The sequence below is a fragment of the Bidens hawaiensis genome, unplaced genomic scaffold (genome assembly GCF_021521415.1).
Source record: "Bidens hawaiensis isolate Kalapana, Puna unplaced genomic scaffold, B.hawaiensis_p1.1 tig00061244_1, whole genome shotgun sequence".
NCBI classification, from domain to species: Eukaryota; Viridiplantae; Streptophyta; class Magnoliopsida; order Asterales; family Asteraceae; genus Bidens; species Bidens hawaiensis.
In genome coordinates this window covers 47,871-70,708 of record NW_027501027.1, presented here as the reverse complement: position 1 = coordinate 70,708, position 22,838 = coordinate 47,871, and positions in this window count along the sequence as shown.

Genomic DNA, 22,838 nt, shown 5'->3' with positions numbered 1-22,838 from the left:
CTAATCCTGATTTGGATAAGGACGAGGTTGATTATGTGCATGTGTGATATGCGCCAATCCTGAGGATGCGCGAGGTCTTCTCTTTATTCTCACGCGCAGATGTTTCATGCGCAGATGTGGTATGCACGAGCATGTGATATGCGCCACGCGCTGATGCGCCACGCGCATTTGTGATATGCGTGAGCATATGTGATGCGTGAGCATATGTGATGCCTGAGCATCTGTGGTGCCTGGGCATATGATGCCTGAGCATGTGATGCATGAGCATATGTGATATGCGTGAGCATATGTGATATGCGCCATGCGCATAGGTTTTGGCTTTGTGCCCTCATAATGTCTTGATTTCAAGCCTCTTGTCTATATCTTGTGGGTTGACCCGCCTCGCTCGTTGTTGAGGCGGGTGCATACCTCTTCAAGCCCCCCCAGTCTAATGTGTGTCTTGTCTCGCGCGAGCGAGGTAAGATAGATATTAGACTTAATAGTTTGCTCTTTTAGTAGAGGTTTGTCTTTTTCTTCTTATTATTCATTGTTGCGCGAAATTCTATCCTTTTGGTTGAAAACGAATCGTCCCTGTACGTGGTTGGTTGTTGCTGACATGCGTCAGTGATGGAGACGTGTCAGACCTTTCGTGTGCTCGAGGTGCTACAGTTGCCTTTCGTGTCCCCTCACGTAGTGTCAGGGACACGTGTCGTGCTCGCGTTGGTCCGTTCCTGCGAGTGGTGGCGCGTGAACTCTGGCAGCAGCTGTATCGTTTCTTTTAGTGTCCCCTCACACAGTGTCAGGGACACGTGTCGCGCTCGCGTTGGCTTACACCTGCGAGTGGGGGCGCGTGAAGTCCGATCAGCACTAATTTTTCTCTCTCCTGGGCCTATAAAAGCCAGCCCTTAGAGTTTTTTTATCCTTCATCTTGTTGTTTATTATTCAGAGCTCTTTTCTTTCTTTCATTCTATTCCGATCAACGTCTTCTGATTCCAGATCTCTGTTCTTTTAGAGGCACCCTCCGTTCGTTTTTACAGTTGTATGTCTGATAGTTCAGACAACACAATCTCCCCTATCCATCGCCGTGTTAAATCATTAGCAATGTCTACGTTGAAGAAGACCGGCAAGGGGAAAAGGGCTGCTGAGGCCTCCTCGGAGGAGGTAGGGAGGACCAAGGCCGTGAAGAAGTGGGATGAGATCCCCTGCAAACTGAGGCAGGCCGATTTTGACAGCCTTGTCGCCTCTCAGGGTTTTCTCCCTGAGTTTGGCTGCATGTTGCCTGGGGCCGGGCAAACGGCGGCGGACCCGCCTGCCGGCTATATATCCCCTTACTGTCATTTTTTCACCCACTGCAACCTTCGTCTCCCGATGACAAGGTTTGTGGGTGCGGTGCTTAGGTTTTATGGGATTCATATATCCCAAGTCCATCCGTTTGGACTTGTGCGCATGACTCATTTTGAGTTCATGTGCAAATCTCAGCGCGAGGAGCCCACCCCTCGGCGCTTTCAGTTTTTTTACAAGCCCAAGATCCAAGATTCTTGGTTCTCATTTATTCCTCGCAGTCAGAAGGTCAAGTGCTGCACTGTTTCATTCAAGAGCCTTCATGACTGGTCTGAGAGATTTTTCTATATAAGGGCTGGTGTGATCCCCATCCGCATGACCATGCGCGCGATCTCTTCTGCGCCTGCGGATGTGGGTGTCCTCAAGAACCCAACTGGCGCCTGGGTAAACAAGTTGACTGCCGAACCATCCCCCGCCAAGAACATTTGCTAGGAGGCGCTGGTGGGGGTTGGCATGAGCAGGAGGTGGGCCGACAGCGCGACTGAGCCCGTTATCCAAGTTGACGGCTTGTGTAAGTTAATCTCATTGCCTTACTTCTGCGCGAATATAATTCGTTTTGCTGATATCATTTGACTTGTTTTGTGCAGTCAGCAAGGAGTATGTCCATGCCGCCTATGATGAGCATATGGAGGGTGGCTCCGTCGCGCTGGGCGCTGGGGAGGTTGGCTTCCCCGATCGCTTTGATGACATGTTCATCCCTGTTGATCTGGGATTCCTCTTTGACAGCGATGCGCCTGGTAAGCCTTTGTACTTATGCATTTTCCTTTATAATACCAAATTTGGCTAACATTTCCTTTGCACTTATTGTAGATGCGCTCGAAAACTACGAGCTGGAGCTCGCGGAAGAGGAGGAGGAGGAGGAGGCGCCCCAACTAAAGCGTAAAGCTAAGGGGAAAACTGGCGCAGGGGCCAGTAAGAAACAAAAGAAAGATGTTGCCCCTGTTGCTCAGGATCCTCCTACTCAGGCGAGGGGATTTGAGAAAACCCAGGAATTTCCTCCCAAGTTTTCCTTGTCTTCCCTGCCTCAAAAAGTGGGCAGACCTCCTGTCCACACGAGGTATGGTGCTACTACCTCCTCCCTTCGCGCGGTGGAAAAGGGAAGCGGCGTTGCGCCTTCGACAGGTATACTTTGCTTATCCTTTGCTTATCTTTCATTGTTCTATGAGCGCGATTATGATAGAATTACTAATGAATCTTTGCTCACTCAAATGTTTGTAGAGCCGGCGACCTTGGTGGATCAACCTCAAGCGCAACAAGATGCCAAGGCTGCGCCGGAGGTCGCTTCGAGGTCCCCTGTTTTACCCTTGAAAAAGGGTAGAATGGACTTCATGGCGATGTTTGCCTCGCGAAAGGAGTTGCGCCAAGGTACGTATTGCGCTTTTATTTTCTGACTCTTTTAGATCAAGTCATGAACCATTTCTTTTTGTTGATTTTTTCACAGGAGTCATTGCTGGCGTGCAAGCTGCTAGCGGCACTCCTGGCGCCGGTGCCAGCGCCGTTGGTTCTGCTCCTGCTCCTGCAAGCGCTGAATCTCCCCTTATCGGGATTACAAAGGAGCAGGAGGCCGTTTTACGCGCCGACCTGGCAGCGTCGAGACCTCCCTCACCTCCTCCTGCGCACAGCCCTCCTCGCGAGACTGATTTTGGTTCTAGGTCGCAGGAGAAAAGGCCTGTTTCAGAGGATGATGAGGAGTTTGAAGCTGAAGGCCCCGACAGTGGGCGCGCCAGCCCTGTAGCGCCACGAGGTTTTGTGGCGGAGTCTTCTCGTGGGCCAGGCGCTGACTTTTCTGCTTCATCCCCGCAGGTATAGGTTCGTTTTTGCTCCGCTGCGCGGAGTTCCATCTTAGTGTTTTGATGACTTAGATAATTACTTTGTTTTTGCAGGAAGCCGATCACATTTACCGCCCGAGATGGAATATTACTGAGGACAACACATTTCAGTCCATGGGTGTGTGTGCGGAATTCTGGGCTCATGCTGTGCCTCCAGCTGAAAGGAGGTTCCAGGAGGACCGCGCTCGCGATGACTTGCTCAACGATCATCTGTTTGCTGGGTCGGTCTTCTTTGCTGCCTCCCAAGAGCTTCGCTATGATTACGTAAAGGTACGTGATGCTCTTGCGGAAGCCAAGCAAGAGGCTAAAGTGTCTGCTTGGCATCTTTCTGATGCTCGAGAGAGAGCTGAGAAGCTCCAAGCGGAGCTCAGTGAGAACAGAGCAAGTGCCAACAGCGCCTTCGTGAAGCGCGGGCATGAGCTCCAGGCTGCGCGGGAGAAGCTACAGGCGGCCGAGGCGGACGCTGCCAAGTACGCGCGTAGAGCGCGCGACTTGGAGCTGGACGCGGAGGCGCGTGACCAAGCTCTTGTCCAGTCTATAACTGAGAAATCATCACTGGAGAGTGAGGTTGCCCGCCTAAAGAAGGAGCTGGCGGCCGCGCAGGCCGAAAAAGATGAAGCCCTGGCGACGGCAGCGTCTAGCCAGGAAGCCCTCGATCTTGCGCGAGCGGAAAAAGAAGAAATCCTGGCGGCAGCAACGTCTGACAAAGAGGAGCTGAAACAGACTAAGGAAACTGTTGAGTTGTTAAACTCTCAGATTCCTGCTCTAGAGACGTCTGTTGCTTCCCTCGCGCAGGATCGCCAATGGCTAATCTCACAGGGCATGACTCGTTGCGCTTACGCAATGAAATACTCTGACGAGTTTCAGGCCCTTGTGATGGATTGCAACGCTGCCGCGCGCTTGGTGGGTCGAGCTGAAGGGTTTACGGATGGCTATGAATATGGGATGCTGAAGAAGAACCCATCCGACTACCCTTATCAGAGCGACGTTGCCTGCGCGGACATGGCCGAGATGGGGGAGAAGTATTTGAATACTCCCATTCCTATCCTTGCGCAGGTATTTTAACTTTAATGAGATTACTTTGATTTTTTTTCCAAGTATTTGTGTACTTATACTTTTCCTTATGATTTGCAGATATCCGCGCTTGCTGACCAGCCCGACCTCGGCGCGCTAAAGAAATTGCTTGACGAGTGCGAAGGGGCTGGTGGCGCCGATGATGGCGCGGGGAATGCTGCTCCTGCTAGCGGCTCTGGCGTGGCCAAAGGATCTGCTCCTGACACTATTGTGACAGAAGACTCCATTCAGGATGAACAACTTGACTATGGTCAGTTTGGAGATGACGAGGAGCAGGCTGCGCCAGATGCTGAGGGCGGTGATGAGGATGATGAAGAGGCTGACGTCGACGTGGAGACTTGAGAAGCCCTTCATGTTTTTTGTTTTTTATTTGTAGTTTGTATCTCATCATCTTGTAAACTTGTAAATTTCAATGTTTTGGAATGAAATTTTGTTTTTCCCTTCTTCGCATCTTGCGCATTCCCCTTTCATCTCTTTATATTGCATGTTTGCTTGTTGAATATAAGATATGCTTGCACGTTGAAATAAGAACAAGGTTGTAAGGAAGTTTTTGTACTTAATCCTTGTCATATTGTAAGTGATTTTGCCATATCTTGATTATGTTGACACGTGCCATGGCGTTTTCATTATTCCTCTTTTGCGCGACGTTATCGCGCATTTATTATATGGAATTATGAGTTTTTTAGCCTTTACGTGTCAATATGTGTTACTCAGATATCCATTACAATTTTATGCGCGACCTCGACCTGAGACCTTAACAACTATGTTTTGGCATTTGCTTTGCCTTAGTTGTGTTTAGGTATTTTTATGGTCAGGCTGCGCAGCATGTAGGATGGATGTTGTGAGTGATTTGAGCTAAGGCTCACATTATTGGGCTAAGGCCCTGAGCTAAGGCTCATAATTTTGGGCTAAGGCCCTGACGTTTTAGAGTTAAGACTCGTTAACGCTTTTGCGCATGTATGTTTTACTTCGTTTTATTTTGTTTTGATGTCAATACAATGTTGTCATATTGCTCAAAATTAATAAAGGGAAGTGTGAAACATGTATGCAAAAGGTAATATAATTGGGCTAAGGCCCTGACGTTTTAGAGTTAAGACTCGTTAACGCGTTTGAGCTTGAAGCTCGCGCATGTATGTTTTACTTCGTTTTATTTCGTTTTGATGTCAATACAATGTTGTCATATTGCTCAAAATTAATAAAGGGAAGTGTGAAACATGTATGCAAAAGGTGATAGAATCCACATTAAGAGAAGATAGCGCGTATCATTATTCATAATGGCTTAAAAAGCCTTGATTACAAACTTGACATTTTTTACATGAAACATTTTCTAAGCTGTGCTGCGTTCCATGCGCGCGGGATCTTCTTTCCATTCAAATCTTTTAAGGCGTATGCGCCTTTTCCCAATTCTTCCAAGACTTGATAAGGTCCCTCCCAATTGGGGGACATTTTTCCCGGGGGTATCGCGCGGCTAGCCTCATTGTTTCGAAGGACAAAATCATTTTTCTTGAAGTGGCATTCTTTCACGCGCTGGTTGTAATATTTTTCCAGTTTTTTCTTGTACTTGGCCTCACTGATGATAGCCGCCTCTCTGCGCCCTTCAAGTAAGTTGAGATCCAACATTCTTTCGCGCTCGTTATCAATTTTGCTCATCATGAGCACTCTATGGGATGGGCATCCAATTTCTGCTGGAATCATTGCCTCTGTTCCATAGGTTAGGCTGAACGGGGATTCGCCATTGCTGGTTTTGCTTAATGTCCTGTGTGCCCACAGGACATTAGGTAGCTCTTCGACCCAAGAATGGGATTCTCCCTCTAACCTTTTCTTCAGCCCATTCAGCAAGCTTTGGTTAGCGCGTTCCACTTGGCCATTCCCCTGAGGGTGATAAACTGAAGTGAAAATTTGGTTGATGCGCAATTCCTTGAGCCAGCTGGATATCTTCTTGTCAGTGAATTGCTTGCCATTATCGCTCACAATTTCCATGGGCAAGCCAAAACGGCATATGATGTGGCTCCAGATAAACTGCTTCATCGCTTCGGCTGTGATTTTTGCTAGTGGCTTGGCTTCAACCAATTTTGTGAAATAGTCTACTGTCACTACCAAAAATTTTACTCGCCCTTGCGCTTGCGGAAGGGGACCCACAATGTCGATTTCCTATTTGTGGAAAGGCCATGCGGAGGTCACTGGAATCAAGTTGTTCTTTGGCCGCATGGTGTTTGGCGCATAGCTCTGACATGCTTTGCATTTTTGGATCTCTTTCAGAGCGTCCAAGTACATGCCTAGCCAATAGTAACCGGCGCTCATTGCCTTGGCAACCACCATGCGCGGGCCAGCGTGTATTCCACAGATTCCTTCGTGTATCTCTCTGATCACATAGCTTGCTTCTTCAGCATCTAGGCATTTCATGAGCGGCCCAAGATAAGAGCGTCGATATAATGTGCCATCAAGGAGTTCATAGTTCTGCGACTTGTGTCTTATCTTCCTCGCCTGTGCGCGATCGTCAGGTACCTTTCCCTCCTTCAAGAATTCCATTATTGGAGTTATCCATGATGAAGGGGTTGTATGAGTTACAAGGACAGACTTCGCTACCACCGACGGGTTGCTCATTACTTCTACCCTGACATCTTTGCCAAAGTGATCGAAACTGGTTGATGCCATCTTACTCAGCGCGTCTGCAGATTTGTTTTCACTGCGCGGAATATGAATGATTCTGAAGCAGTCAAATTGCTCGATGAGCTTTTTCGCCTGCTCTAGATATAGAGGCATGGTGTTCTCCTTGGCATCATAAAGGCCATTGACCTGTGCTGCTACCAAGTATGAATCAACATGGGCCTCTAGCTTTTTAACTCCGAATTTGTGCGCGATGCGCAGCCCAGCCACCAGGGCTTCATACTCAGCCTCATTGTTGGTGCTCTTGAAGTCCAACCTGATGGCATAAGTATATTCATGATTCTCTGGATCCACCAGTTTGAGACCTGCGCCGGACCCTTCGTTGTTTGAAGCTCCTTCAGTGAACAATCTCCAAACATTTTCTTCATCATTGGCTCGCGGAGGGTCGACCTCGCGCTGAGCCTCTTCAACTCTTCCTTCGGGGATTTCTGCGATGAAATCAGCTAAAACTTGCCCCTTTATTGCTGGACGGGGTTTATAGGCGATCGTGTGTTCACCTAATTCCAGGGCCCATTTTGTCAGCCTTCCCGAGAGCGCGGGGCGGCGCAAGACCTGCTGGATGTTGTAACCAGTCAGTACTTCAATGGGATGACCATTGAAATATCTATGAAGCTTGCGCGACGCGTGTGTTTGTGACAAAACTAACTTCTCCATGCATGAGTAGCGCGTCTCAGGATCTGTCAGCACCCGACTCACATAGTATATTGGCGTTTGGATTCCCTTGCGATCCACCAACAATACTGCGCCGATGGCGCGCTCTCCTGCTGATAGGTACAATGTCAAAGTTTCACCAGGAAGTGGAGCTGTGAGCGCGGGCAGATTTATCAAACATTCTTTTATCTCACTGAAAGCTTGCTCGGCCTCAGGAGTCCATTTGAATTGGCTTTTCTTTAAGCAATTCCTCAATGTGTTGACAAATGGGGTAGATTTGCTTGCATGGTTCGCTAGGAACCTGTTGATTGAAACCAATCTACCATTCAGCTTCTGGACTTCTTTCATGGTGGATGGCGAGGGCATGTCCAGGATGGCCTCCACCTTTTCTGGGTTCACCTTGAAACCATCCTTGGTAACCATTACACCTAGAAATTTTCCCTCTTGTACGCCGAAAGTGCATTTGCTCGGATTGAGCTTCATGTTAACTTCCTTTAGGCGCCCAAGGGTTTCCTCGATGTCTTTGAGCATTTGTTTCTCCTCCCTGCTCTTGATCACCAAATCATCCACATAGACTTCTAGGTTTCTTCCAATTTGCTCGCTGAAAACGGCATCCATAAGTCTTTGGTAGGTGGCTCCCGCATTCTTCAAACCAAAGGGCATTTTTGTGTAACAAAAAACGCCCTTGTCGGTTCTGAAGGCGGTCTTGTCCTCATCTTGTGGTGCCATTTGAATCTGGTGATAGCCTTTGTAGGCATCCAGGAAACATTTGAGCTTGAATGGCGCCACGGAGTCCACCTTTGCGTCGATGTTTGGGAGGGGGTAACAATCCTTTGGGCATGCTTTGTTGAGGTCCTTGAAGTCAAGCACATCCTCCATGACCCGTTACTTTTCTTTACCATCACAGGATTGGCTACCCATGTCTGGTATCGTATCGGGCGGATGATGTTTGCGCGCAGTAGATCCTCAACCTGCTCATTCATGGCCCTCGCTTTCTCATCCCCCATGACTCTCTTCTTTTGAGCAATTGGCTCTACAGACTTGAACGTGTTGAGAGAATGTTGTGCCAGGTCTCGCGGAACCCCAGTCATATCAGAGTGTTGCCACGCGAAGACCGACATATATGCCGTGAGTAATCTTTTCATTCTCAACCTCGTGTCGTCTGATATCGTTGCGCCAATTGTGATCTTCTGCTCCGGGAATTTTGGGTTGAGAATCCATTCCTCTGGCGCGTTGTCTGCCATTGGAAGTTTCATTCTCCCTTCCCGCGGAGTATTTGTCACTGCACACAAATGATCTCGGTATACAAAAGTTACACCTGTTGGTGTTGGGAACCCCAACGCGCCGTGCGCTGGCGACGGTATGGCGTTAAATTGGGCAATCGTTCCTCTACCCAAGATCATATTGTCGCAAGAAGTGGTGGGCAAGACCAAGAAGTTGACAACTTCGGCTCGCTTGTGTTTCTCATCCCCCATAGTTAGCTCAAATTGTATTTGACCTAGGGGGTGAATGATTTCATTTGACACACCAGAGATTGGTGCATTCACAATTTCAAGCCTTGCTTGGTCTGCCGGATCCAGTTTTCTGAAACATTGCTCATACATGATGTCTGATTCGCTGCCAGTGTCCACCAGGACTTTTGACACTTCGTAATGAGCAATGTGTGTAGTGATGACAAGAGGACTGCTGATAGAAGGGCCTCCCCTGATTCTTGGGAAGATTACTTGTTGCTCGCGCCAATCTCCTTGGATTTGCGCGCTTCTCTTTCTTGATGTTTGCCCTTGCCTTCCTCCCTCGGCTACACAGATTCTTTTGTACTTTTTGCTGGCAGAGGCTGCTTCTGGTTGTTCACTTTCTGGTCTTGGGTTTTTCACCAGGTGAGCCAGCTTGCCTGATTTCACATCTTTTTCAATTGCATCCTTCAAGTGATGGCATGCATCAGTGTTGTGTCCCGTGGACTTGTGAAACTCGTAGTACTTGCCACTGTTTGATGGTCCCTTGTAGTGTAGTGACTTGGGGCTTTTGAACTGGACATTCTCAGTGCTTAACACTTGTGAAGGTGTTTTAGTGAGGGGAGTCCAGATTCTTGGCAGAGGTCTGCTAGGATCTCTGCCGCCTTCCCTCTTGTCACCCTCCCCGCGATTACGAACGTCTTTTTGGGGCTGGGGTGAGCTTGGTTGCGCTTGTTTTTCTGCGGAAGAAAAACTGGTTGATTGCAACCTGGACCATACAGTGTTCTGTTTGCCCCTTCTTTCGCTGCTGCGCGGTGCCTCTGCTTGATGCCCTCTTTCTCTCGCTCTATCTTGGGCAATCTGTTTTTCGTTTCTCGTGAAGACTCGCGATGCTTCCATTAATTTGGCCCAAGTGGTGGGCATGCCATCTCTGCTCACAAGAGCTCGGCGGAGTTGATCACTGCGCGCGCCTTGTATAAAGGCCACGCGCAATAGTTGCTCAGTGATACCTCCGATTGCCAGAGACTCCTGATTGAAACGAGTGATGTAGTCTTCAATCGTTTCATCATTCCTGCGCACGCAGTGCATGATGTCATCAGGGTCGCGCGTGTGTCTGCGCTGTTGTACGAAGTGAGCTTGGAACTTTTCCAATAGTTCCTCGAACCCATCGATTTGCCCAGTAGGCAAGCTTTCAAACCAGACACGCGCCGCGCCCGTGAGGCAGCGAGCAAACATGTGACACCATGTTGGCATCGTCCAGCTTTCTAGGTTTCCAGTGTTGTAAAAACCTTGTAAGAAATCGTCTGGATCTGTTGTGCCGTCATATTTACCCAAACCACTTGGCATCTTGGTCTTGTGCTGGATGGGGGCCTTCGCGATACGCTCGGTGAATTTTGAATGTTTCACCAAGATGGCTGGCCTGTACGGTGTGGTTACATCCACTTGCCCTCTCACTGGTGGGCTGTATGGTGTGTGCAGATCCAGATCGGCTCTGGCTCCAGGCGCCATGTTTACGTGCGCGTGGAGCTGTGAGCCTCCTGCATGAGTATCTCGCGTCTTCCTGACGCTGTGCACTTCTTCATCACTAAACTCAGCGTGTTCAGTGTGAACAGAGTGACCCTCTTCCGGCGCGCGCGCCCTTTTTGTTCCCTGAATGGCTTGCTTGTCAAACGCTAGCCTTTGTGTTAAGTCGGCTAACTTTTTCTGTTTGACCATTTCATTGTACTTGTCCATTAAATGTCGTTGCTCGTTTATGAGCCATTCCTTAGGGTCATTGGTTTCATCTTCTGGACCCATTGGTCCTTCTTGTTTCGTGCCGGCAAGATTTTGTAACGTGAGATCGTCTGGAGGAGTTTCAGTCTGGCCGTGAGGAGTTGTGATGAAGGGACGGTTACTGGTGGTGCGCGTAGAATCACGCGGCCCCCTCAGAAACTGCTGTCCCTCATTAACATCCTCACGTTCAATATCCTCCAGAACTTGATCGACGTTACGAGCACCAGAAACCATGGTGATAATTTGTTTTTTTAGAGATCTGATGAGATCTTGTTGCCGTTGTAACAGTGGATGGCGCCAATGAAGAAGCGTGGATCGACTCACTGGTGGACGATCTACTTTCCTCGGGTGTGATTATGCTATTCCACCGATGGTTCACTGGGATCTGGGTTCTTCCACCTACAAAATGAACAGCACCGTAAACTTACCCCTCAGAAAGGGACAGAGGGGTCCTCTTTGGGGTAACCCTCCGGTGTGAGAATAAGTGTTTGTAGGAGAAGATAATAATATGATTGTAAGGAAATTTGGAGAGTATTGCTTGATATAGCTGAATACTGTGTAGTTGGATGTGACTGTGTGTTCTTTGATGATATTTCCTTGTGGAGTTGATGTGGTATTTATAGTGCTAGGGTTTCCAATGATTGGGCTCAGACCTAATCAGGGCCTTGCTGGCCTCCTCCAATTGCTTTGCGCCACGTGTCCTTGGGGACAACTGGTGCTTTTTCATTAGTTATAATCACGTGGTAGCACATGGTTTATGCTGAGTTGTCCACCTTTCATTGGCAGCTGTCAACATCAGCATATTCTTATTCCTTAAAAAGATACCTTCTGGAAGGTTGTCTGACGTGCACAATCAAGGTTGCCCTAATCCTGATTTGGATAAGGACGAGGTTGATTATGTGCATGTGTGATATGCGCCAATCCTGAGGATGCGCGAGGTCTTCTCTTTATTCTCACGCGCAGATTGTAACACCCCGACCGATGGCGGATTATACATCGGGGCGCCACGTATTGTTTCATTACTCGCGACACTATTTGGGTGTCAATATTTAATAAATACATTTCATTGCGCACGCAGAACACGACATAAAGTAACATAAATCATATTATAACTTAAAATATTTAAATAACATAATTTGTCTTGTTACATTTTAATCTAGGTCCAAACAAAAAGAAAACATCCTACGCGTCCAAGAGATTCCCAAAAGCAGCTACAGCAAACCTGAACATGTGTTAAAATAAAACGTCAACACTTGCGTGTCGGTGAGAAATCAAGTTTAATAGATATAAATAGATAATAACAAACACTGCGCGCAACATGTGCTTAACTGGGGTTTAACATAGGGTGTAATCAGATTATGATCAAGCCTAAATAGATCATAGCTCTAGTTCAATCCGTGCTCCCAATCGAGCACAAAAACAAACAATCAAACGTGCATGTGCTAACAAAACAAGAAAACTGTAAACGATAGGTCTCCCGTGTTCATCTAATGGATCCATGAAAACTTCGGAATAGGCCGAACAAAGCGGTTAATGATTCACACATACAAATAAACAGCCAAGTAAACGTCCATAACACATGGGGTTTTGCGCACATAAATTTCATAAACAAGTTTAAGACTCAAGTTGTACGAACACATGAACATCCCAAAACATTAAAAATAAAAGGGGATTAAGTACGAGATTACTCACTTGTAAACGGTGCGTTGAAAGATAATGCAAGAACCAACTTTTAAACAAGCACAAGTTAACCTATAAATAAGAGGTTATCGGTTTAACGATTGGTTTTTAATGTCTTGAATATATGCAGTAAGTCACTTAAACAAATTATTTAAAAGGAAAAAATTATATATTAATTATTTACCGAGAATCTGGGCAGAACAGAAGAGAAGAAGGAGGCAAAGAGAGGAGTTGGAGGCGCTGAAGATCTCAAGCAGAGGGCAAAGGGAGAGAGATTTGGGGAGTGTTTTAAGTGTAGTGTGTGAAGTGTTAACTAAAATTAGCTTAATTTATAGGAAAAACCCAAGGGAACACAATCCCTTAAAAGAAGGAAAAGATCTTAACAAAGCACAAGAAAACAAAAGCAAAAGATATCAAAGGATATGCCGGCAGCTGCAGGGGATGGGGAAAAGGCTGACAGGTTACAGGTCAAGCATGGGAGGAGTCAGAAAAACACTGTTCAAGACATGCAAAAAGAAGATTTCAAAAGATTATGTCAGTCACCTTTTCTGTCAACCAATAGGATTGGTGCGCATGCTGCGCCGAAAGTGGCTTTTCGGACAGATGTCGGAACTGACCTACAGTGCTCATACAAAAGATAAGATATTTTAAAAGCATACAGGCTGACCTAAACAGAAGAAAAGACTTAAGGTCTAGCGCGAGAAGATTCGAGCGCGCGCGAGGGCGGAGGCAGACAGAGAACAATTCTAAGCGCGCCGCGGGAAGAACTATAATCCTTAGCGCGTCGCGAGAAGAACTACAATCCTTAGCGCGTCGCGGGAAGAACTATAATTCTTAGCGCGCCGCGGGAAGAACTATAATCCTTAGCGCGCTGCGGGAAGAACTACCATTTTTAGCGCGCCGCGGGAAGAACTACAATCCTTAGCGCGCCGCGGGATGAACTACCATTCATAGCGCGCCGCGGGAAGAACTACCATTCTTAGCGCGCTGTGGGAACAGTTCGCCTCGCGTATCGCAGGAACAGTCGGTCTTCGCGCAGGCTTCCTTGTAAGGAGTCTGGCGCGTGGAGCTGCGCAGACATCCTTAGGCGGGAAGAACCAAAGGACAAGCAAAGAGTTAAGAGAAAAAAGGGTTTCAAGGCGCAAGGGTTAAGCAGAGGGGCGGGACGGCGACAAGAGAGAAAAAGGGAGGTGGGACGGCGACAAGAGAGAAGAAGAGGCGGGACGGCGGGAAGAAATTATTATAAGTAATATAAAAATATATATAATTTATTTAATGTTAAATTTACAAAGATTAATAATCAAATTTTAAATCATAAAAAGAATCGGATTCGAAAACGGGTACCTGGATCGGGTCGGATTGGGCAGATGTCACAGTCTCCCCTACTTTAAGAAATTTCGTCCCGAAATTTATCTCGAAGTAGGTTGCGCAGAGAAAAGGTGCGGGTACTTGATCTTCATCTGATCTTCCCTTTCCCAAGTGAACTCGGCTCCGCGCTTGGACTGCCAACGAACTTTGACAATAGGGATGCGACTGCGCTTGGTTTGCTTTACCTCGCGATCCATAATCTCAACAGGCTTCTCAACGAAATGCATAGATTCATCAACTTGAACTTCATCAAGTGGTATGTGGAGGTTCTCGTCAGCTAAACATTTCTTGAGATTGGATACATGGAAAGTTGGATGCACATTGCTGAGTGCGGGCGGCAGGTCCAGTTTGTAGGCAACTTTTCCCACCCTCGCAAGAATCTTGAATGGATCAACATAACGAGGTGCAAGCTTACCTTTCTTCCCAAAGCGGACAACACCCTTCCAGGGCGACACTTTGAGGAGAACAAGATCACCAACTAGAAATTCGAGAGGCTTCCGCCTGCGATCTGCGTAACTCTTCTGTCGGCTTCTGGCAGTCAGCAGATGATCACGGATCTTGGCGATTTTATCGGTTGTCTCTTGAACTAGTTCGGGTCCTGTGATTTGAACTTCACCCACTTCGCTCCAACAAATCGGTGAGCGGCACTTTCGACCGTAAAGTGCTTCAAATGGGGCCATACCAATGCTGGAATGATAGCTGTTATTATAAGAGAACTCGATCAGAGGTAGGTGTGAATCCCAATTACCTCCAAAATCAAGAACACAAGATCGGAGCATATCCTCAAGGGTTTGGATGGTTCGCTCAGACTGTCCGTCAGTCTGAGGATGATATGCAGTACTCATGTCCAAACGAGTTCCTAACGCAGATTGGAGAGATTTCCAAAAGCGAGATATAAAACGGCCATCGCGATCGGATATGATGCTCAAGGGAGTACCATGACGGCAGACAATTTCTTTAACATATAGATGTGCAAGTTGCTCAACACGGTAGGCTTCACGAATGGGCAGAAAGTGGGCAGACTTGGTCAATCGATCCACTATTACCCAAATGCTATCATGTTTGCTTGCGGTCAAGGGTAACTTGGTGATAAAGTCCATTGATATACTTTCCCATTTCCACGTAGGAATTTCAGGTTGTTCGAGCAAACCAGATGGGCGTTGATGTTCAGCTTTTACCTTAGAACAAGTTAGGCATTTAGCTACGAACACAGCAATATCCTTTTTCATACCAGGCCACCAATAAGAAAGGCGCAAATCTTTGTACATTTTGTCAGCACCAGGATGAACGGAATACCGAGTTTTGTGCGCTTCACTTAGTATGACAGAGCGAAGATTCTCATCATTGGGGATCCAGATGCGATTGAGATAACAGAGAATTCCATTCAGGTTAGGGACTAGATGTACTTCTGCGCCACACGCTAACTCAGCGCGAAGGTTGCCTTTGCTGATCGATGCGCGCTGCGCGTCGCGAATGCGCGATTTAAGATCGTTTTGGATCGACGCGAAACGAAGCTGCGTGCGCGGCAAGATACAGTTGAGTTGGCTGGGTTTGCGGCTGAGTGCATCGGCTACCATATTAGCCTTTCCAGGGTGATATCGGATCTCACAATCGTAATCGCTGATGAGTTCGTTCCATCGGCGTTGTCTCATGTTAAGTTCCTTTTGATCAAAAATGTGCTGAAGGCTTTTATGGTCTGTGTATATGATACACTTAGTCCCATAGAGGTAGTGTCTCCAGATTTTTAAGGCAAATACAACAGCACCAAGTTCGAGGTCGTGAGTCGTATAATTCTTTTCATGAATTTTAAGTTGCCTTGACGCGTAAGCGATAACCTTGCCTCGTTGCATAAGTACACAACCGAGACCTTGGTTGGAGGCATCGCAATAAACGACAAAGTCATCAGTACCCTCAGGTAACGCTAGAACAGGAGCTTCGCACAACAATCGCTTGAGTGTTTGGAAGGCTTCTTCTTGCTTCGAGCCCCAAATATACTGTTTGCCTTTGTGCGTTAATGCTGTTAAAGGCAAAGCGATTTTTGAGAAGTTCGAAATGAATCGCCGGTAGTAACCAGCTAAGCCCAAAAAGGAACGGATTTCGGTAGGAGTGGACGGTGTAATCCAGTTCTTGATTGCTTCAATCTTGGATGGGTCGACATGAATACCCATCTTGTTTACAACATGACCAAGAAACTGTACTTCATCCGACCAAAACTCACACTTGGAGAGTTTGGCATAGAGTTGTTCGGTTCGAAGCTTTTGCAACACCAACTGAAGATGTTGTTCATGCTCGGCCTTGGTTTTGGAATATACCAGAACGTCATCGATAAACACGATCACGAATCGGTCCAAGAAAGGCCTACACACCCGGTTCATTAGATCCATGAAGACAGCGGGTGCGTTGGTTAAACCGAAGGGCATGACCAAGAATTCAAAATGACCGTAGCGGGTTCGAAAGGCAGTCTTGGGAATATCCTCTTCACGGATACGCAACTGGTGATAACCAGAACGGAGATCGATCTTGGAGAAACAAGAGGCACCTTGGAGTTGGTCAAAGAGGTCGTCAATACGCGGTAAGGGATACCGGTTCTTAATGGTGAGCTTGTTCAGCTCGCGGTAATCGATACACATGCGAAACGAACCGTCTTTCTTTTTAACGAACAACACCGGAGCACCCCATGGCGAAGAGCTAGGGCGAATGAATCCTTTATCGGTCAACTCTTGAAGTTGACTTGCCAATTCTTGCATCTCAGCGGGTGCAAGACGATAAGGAGATTTGGCTACAGGGGATGCACCAGGGACAAGATCAATACGAAACTCGACTTCCCGAGCGGGAGGTAAACCAGAAAGATCATCGGGGAAGACTTCAGGAAAGTCACGCACGATGGGGATTTCAGAAAGTTTCTTCTTTCCTTCATCGGGTTTGACCACATTAGCTAAGAACGCTACACATTTCTTCCGCAAAAGTCTTCGGGCTTCAGTGCATGACATAAGTTTAAGACCGTTAGATGGTTTCTCGCCGTAGATATGAAGATCTTGACCATTTTCCCGGGGAATGCGAATCAACTTCTTGGCGCAGATTACTTCGGCGCGATTTTGCGAGAGCCAGTCCATTCCAATAATCACATCAAAACTTCCAAGAGGCATGGGAATGAGGTCGATTAGAAAATCATGTTCATTAAGGTTAAGCGTGCAATCTTTGATTACGGAGTTTATTAAAATAGTTTCACCATTAGCCAATTCAACTGAAAAGTTTTCGTTTAAGTTTACTCGCGGTCGCGCAAGTTTTTGTTCAAATGCGCGAGAAATAAAACTTCTATCGGCGCCAGTATCAAAAAGTATAGATGCATATTGTCCGTTAAGTAAAAATGTACCATTAACCACGTCATTATTCGCTTACGCTTGGTGCGCGGTTATATTAAAAGCTCGGCCGCGCGTCACTTGGTTTGAAATTTGGTTAACCGGATTAGCTTGCGTAATTTGTACTTGCAGTCTCGGGCACGCGTTCCGGAAATGACTGGGGTCACCGCAGTTATAGCACGACCTGGGTCGTGGATTAGGGTATGTTGGTTGTGGGTTTAGCGGGTAAGTTGGTGGAGTTTGCGCGATTGGGTTGGCGGGAAGGACTCTACAGTACTCAGCAGTGTGACCATTACGGCCACATCGGTTGCATTGTCAACACGGGGCTTGAGTTGGGTGATGAAGCTTACAGGTTGGGCAAAAGGGTTGGTTTCCTGTGTAAGGTTTCTTAGTTGACGGGGCAGGGAGTGCGGGATTGGTTAAGGCATAGTTATGAACTACAAGGGGTGTTGGGTAGGTTGACAGTGGGTTAAGAGCGTGTACTGGAGGTTGGTAGGCGGGTTGCTGGACAACAAGCGGGTTGGTAAGCGCGTAGGCTTTGCGCCTGCGCTTGAGGTTGTTACGGTTAGAGGGTTCTGGCTTGGTTTCTGTTGGTTCAGGGACAGTCTTGGTGAGTTTGGTCTTTTCGGCTCCCCGCAGGAACAGGGTTCCTGCCCTGACATGGTTGTCGCTGAGCACAGCGGCCAACTCGATGGCGTCAGAGAGGGTTGCTGGGTTCCTGGCCCATACAGAATCTTGAATTTCCATGGGGAGACCCCCAAGAAACTTCTCGATGGCTCGGCGGGAAGGGGTAACTAGGTGTGGGACAAGCAAACTTAGTTCGTGGAAGCGCGTAGCGTACTCGCGCGCTTCGCCACTGTACTGCTTCAAGTTCCAAAATTCCTCCTCAAGGCGCTTTATTTCGTTGGGAGGGCAGAATTCTCTAGTCACAAGTTCCTTGAATTCCTCCCAAAGCATGCTAGAAGCAGCCTCTGCGCCACGCGCATGAGCTACTCCGTTCCACCAAGTAAGCGCCCTTGATTCTAGGACACTTGAGGCGTATAAGGTTCGTCGGTCTGGAGGGCATTGGGTATGGAGGAAGGTGTTCTCAATTTTCTCGAGCCATTGGAGCATTACGGTGGCTCCTTCAAGCCCTGTGAATTTCGGAGGGTTACCCGCATTAAAGGATTTAATATTGTATCTGGAGGGGTTGGTATTGTTTTGGTTTAAGGCTTGGGCTATTGCGGCGGCCATTTCCTGGGAACGTTGCTGCCTACGTCTGCGCGCGGCTTCTCTCCTCTGATGACGGCGAGATAGCGGAGGCATTCTATAAAAGTTTTAGTTTTTGTTAATATCTTTGTATGGGAAATCGTTTTAGCGCAAAGTATATCGTCGTAAAGCTTGTTTCACGGAGTTAAATGCTATCAAATTTTGAAGTAAAATATGAATTTAAATGCAAACTTAATACAGGTAATAAATTCGAATTGAAAATCGACAATTCATGCATCACCATGACTTTCCGAGTTCTCAATTTAAAATATCGAGTAAACGAGCATTGAAGGTTGACAATTCATGTATCACCATGACTTTTCAAATCTTCAATTTAAAATATCGAGCAAATGAATATTGGAGATTGACAATTCATGTATCACCATGACTTTTCAAATCTTCAATTTAAAACATAAAGTTAATGGTAATTGAAAATCAACTATTCATGTACCACCATGACTTCTCGGATTTTCAATCCCCACAACAAACGAATATGCAAGTAAAGAAATAAATTGAGATTTAACAATAAAATCGAAAGATCGCGAATAAAACATGAAATCATGTGCTGCGTATGCGCAAGCATATTTTATAAATATCGAGTAAATAACAATTAGCGCACATACATGAGATATTTCTCATGCGCGAGAAGGGACTCTTAGGTATTCTAGGTCATTACGTCTAACCACCTATCCTAAAGTCACGGAGCTCTGATACCAATCTGTAACACCCCGACCGATGGCGGATTATACATCGGGGCGCCACGTATTGTTTCATTACTCGCGACACTATTTGGGTGTCAATATTTAATAAATACATTTCATTGCGCACGCGCAGAACACGACATAAAGTAACATAAATCATATTATAACTTAAAATATTTAAATAACATAATTTGTCTTGTTACATTTTAATCTAGGTCCAAACAAAAAGAAAACATCCTACGCGTCCAAGAGATTCCCAAAAGCAGCTACAGCAAACCTGAACATGTGTTAAAATAAAACGTCAACACTTGCATGTCGGTGAGAAATCAAGTTTAATAGATATAAATAGATAATAACAAACACTGCGCGCAACATGTGCTTAACTGGGGTTTAACATAGGGTGTAATCAGATTGTGATCAAGCCTAAATAGATCATAGCTCATAGTTCAATCCGTGCTCCCAATCGAGCACAAAAACAAACAATCAAACGTGCATGTGCTAACAAAACAAGAAAACCGTAAACGATAGGTCTCCCGTGTTCATCTAATGGATCCATGAAAACTTCGGAATAGGCCGAACAAAGCGGTTAATGATTCACACATACAAATAAACAGCCAAGTAAACGTCCATAACACATGGGGTTTTGCGCACATAAATTTCATAAACAAGTTTAAGACTCAAGTTGTACGAACACATGAACATCCCAAAACATTAAAAATAAAAGGGGATTAAGTACGAGATTACTCACTTGTAAACGGTGCGTTGAAAGATAATGCAAGAACCAACTTTTAAACAAGCACAAGTTAACCTATAAATAAGAGGTTATCGGTTTAACGATTGGTTTTTAATGTCTTGAATATATGCAGTAAGTCACTTAAACAAATTATTTAAAAGGAAAAAATTATATATTAATTATTTACCGAGAATCTGGGCAGAACAGAAGAGAAGAAGGAGGCAAAGAGAGGAGTTGGAGGCGCTGAAGATCTCAAGCAGAGGGCAAAGGGAGAGAGATTTGGGGAGTGTTTTAAGTGTAGTGTGTGAAGTGTTAACTAAAATTAGCTTAATTTATAGGAAAAACCCAAGGGAACACAATCCCTTAAAAGAAGGAAAAGATCTTAACAAAGCACAAGAAAACAAAAGCAAAAGATATCAAAGGATATGCCGGCAGCTGCAGGGGATGGGGAAAAGGCTGACAGGTTACAGGTCAAGCATGGGAGGAGTCAGAAAAACACTGTTCAAGACATGCAAAAAGAAGATTTCAAAAGATTATGTCAGTCACTTTTTCTGTCAACCAATAGGATTGGTGCGCATGCTGCGCCGAAAGTGGCTTTTCGGACAGATGTCGGAACTGACCTACAGTGCTCATACAAAAGATAAGATATTTTAAAAGCATACAGGCTGACCTAAACAGAAGAAAAGACTTAAGGTCTAGCGCGAGAAGATTCGAGCGCGCGCGAGGGCGGAGGCAGACAGAGAACAATTCTAAGCGCGCCGCGGGAAGAACTATAATCCTTAGCGCGTCGCGAGAAGAACTACAATCCTTAGCGCGTCGCGGGAAGAACTATAATTCTTAGCGCGCCGCGGGAAGAACTATAATCCTTAACGCGCTACGGGAAGAACTACCATTCTTAGCGCGCCGCGGGAAGAACTACAATCCTTAGCGCGCCGCGGGAAGAACTACCATTCTTAGCGCGCCGCGGGAAGAACTACCATTCTTAGCGCGCTGTGGGAACAATTCGCCTCGCGTATCGCAGGAACAGTCGGTCTTCGCACAGGCTTCCTTGTAAGGAGTCTGGCGCGTGGAGCTGCGCAGACATCCTTAGGCGGGAAGAACCAAAGGACAAGCAAAGAGTTAAGAGAAAAAAGGGTTTCAAGGCGCAAGGGTTAAGCAGAGGGGCGGGACGGCGACAAGAGAGAAAAAGGGAGGCGGGACGGCGACAAGAGAGAAGAAGAGGCGGGACGGCGGGAAGAAATTATTATAAGTAATATAAAAATATATATAATTTATTTAATGTTAAATTTACAAAGATTAATAATCAAATTTTAAATCATAAAAAGAATCGGATTCGAAAACGGGTACCTGGGTCGGGTCGGATTGGGCAGATGTCACACAGATGTTTCATGCGCAGATGTGGTATGCACGAGCATGTGATATGCGCCACGCGCATATGTGATGCGTGAGCATATGTGATGCGTGAGCATATGTGATGCCTGAGCATCTGTGGTGCCTGGGCATATGATGCCTGAGCATGTGATGCATGAGCATATGTGATATGCGTGAGCATATGTGATATGCGCCATGCGCATAGGTTTTGGCTTTGTGCCTTCATAATGTCTTGATTTCAAGCCTCTTGTCTATATCTTGTGGGTTGACCCGCCTCGCTCGTTGTTGAGGCGGGTGCATACCTCTTCATAAATTAAGGTGGTCAAACCGAACATTTAACACTTATAAAGAGTGACTGATCAACAAAAATAACCTCAACGGTGGTTAGGCACAAATACACGTGATCTTGCCCGACCAAGAAGATGTTCGCAAGTACATCTTCGTTACAAATTATAAACTAAAATAGAAAAAAGAAAAGAAAAAAAACTCCATACTTTAAGCAAATTTATGGTATTATCAATATATTGTGCACCTATGGTTTTGTAAAACTAAAATCGCTTAGGAGCGTTGGGCCATACGTGGTAGTCTTTTTCAAGCATATAATTGCATGAATAACAATATATAGCCCACTAATATCTATTGAGATATTTTGTGCTATCTTTCGGTCTATAATAACCTTTATAAAGTCACGTGGTAATAGGGTTAGGTAGAAAACTGAATTAACCGAATCGAAACCGAATAAATCGAAAAACCGTATTGAAAAAAACCGAACCGAAGCATTAACCCACGGTTAATTTTTTGTTTTTTTGAAAAACCGAAATTTTTTTGTTTTTTTGAAAAACCGAAATTTCGGTTTCGATTCGGTTATCAATTTTTAAAAAACCGAAAAAAACCGAACCGAACCGATTGATGATGATAAGGATTATCAAGATTATGAGGAATGGACTAAACTACTAAGACAAATATATAAGATGATGAATGAAGATTGGGAGTAAACATTTAATGTTTTTTAATTTTTAAACTCTATTTAGTAACTTTGTATTTGTATAGTTCCACGTAACACATGCCTATTTTTGTTTTTTTGAATTCAATATATATGTGGATTGTGGTACTCTGACACGTTCTTATACAAGGTTAAAATATGCATTTTCATTTTTTAATTTTTTTCCAATGTCAACCCATAATTGAAAAGAAACCGAAAATAACCGAACCGAAACCGAAATTAACCGAAAACCGAAAAACTGGAAAACTGAAAACCGAACGGTTTTGCATATTCAAACAACCGATTACTTCGGTTTTGGTTTGGGTTTTGCCTAATAACCGAACCGAACCGTACTCAGCCCTACACAGTAATAGCGCTCAGAGGTGAAGCCTGGACCTTTTTCTACGGGTTCAGAATCTTTTAGTACTTGGATTTGTTATTATCCGGCTTTAAAATTTTTTGGATCGGGACATGTCCCGTCGGATCGGGTCACATAAAAAATTACAATGTCATTATTGGTCAACTTTCTTTTAAAAAGATCGCCAATAACATTTAAATGTACAAATTCAACACAATCAACACATAATTCTAAACATAAACATATAATTCTATACATAATTTTAAACATAAA